The following is a 1,278-nucleotide window of genomic DNA, read 5'->3' on the forward strand; positions in this document are numbered from 1 at the left end:
AAATTTTTTTGATCAATATCAGATACATAAAGAACATCAGATATTATTTTTGTACCTGAATTTGTTGTAATTGCAATGATCCCTTTTCCTTTTGCAGGAATATAACAACCATTTCCAATTTTGACCTTTGTGACTCTAGTAGGCTTTAACTCCTCAAAGAGAGTTCTATCATAAGTTATGTGGTTTGTACAACCACTATCAATCAGCCAACATCCTGAAGAGCTTCCTGTCGAAAAACATGTTGCCACAAAAATCTGGTCTTCTTCATCTTGATCAGTAACCTGGGCATTTGCTTCTTGCTTTTGAAATTATCTTTTGCAAATTATAGCTTTATGTCCAAGCTGATTGCATTTGCTACACTTTGCATTTGGCCTCTTCCAGCACTTGTATGGTGGATGACCTGTTCGACCATAGTGCTTACAAGGAGGATAATTTCTTTTTGAGCTTCCACCCTTGCTTCGATTGTGGTTGTTTGAAGTGTCCTCACAGCTCGAGACTTGATTATGCTTAGAGTTCTTTTTCTTGTTATTCCTCCCAGCATCCTGGTGCTTGACTGGCAAAGCTCCCTCAATAACATCATTTCATCTCATAAGTCTTCGTTGCTCTTGAGCTTGCAAGGCATTTAATAGCTCTGCCAAGGTGATTTTGGACAGATCCTTTGTGTTTTCCAAGGTGGTTATTGAAGCTTCATATCTTTCCGGCGCAGTGATAAGATTTTTTTTCGATGATTCTAGAATCAGTAAATTCGGTACCAAGTAATCTGACCTTGTTGACAATGCCAAGCAATCTATCTGAGTACTCTTTGATTGTCTCAGATTCTTTCATTTTTTGCAGCTCGAATTCCCTTATTAAGTTCAGCACCTACATGTCTCTTATCCTTTCATCTCCTGCATATTCTTCCTTCAGATAATTTCAAACTTCTTTTGCTGTTTTGAGAGACATGATTCTCGTGAAAATAGTTGTTGAAACAGCAACATACAAGGTTGCTTTTGCCTTTGACTTCCTAGTTCTTCTTTCCTTGTGATTCTTGATCGGACCATGGTCGGATTGTTCGGCAGTGGAGGAACTTCGTAATCTTCTTCCACAGGTTTCCATAGATCTAAAGCATCCAGGTAAGTCTCTATTTTCACTACCCAAACTGGTAGTTTTCTCCATTGAAGGCAGGAGGAGCAATTTGAGAAAAACTAGCTTCAGCTTCCATCATTACACATAGATCCCTTGAGAAGAAAGCTCTGATACCAGATGAATGTTTTTAGAGATAAAAGAATAGAAATTGAA

The sequence above is a fragment of the Olea europaea genome, chromosome 2 (genome assembly GCF_002742605.1).
Source record: "Olea europaea var. sylvestris chromosome 2, O_europaea_v1, whole genome shotgun sequence".
NCBI classification, from domain to species: domain Eukaryota; kingdom Viridiplantae; phylum Streptophyta; class Magnoliopsida; order Lamiales; family Oleaceae; genus Olea; species Olea europaea.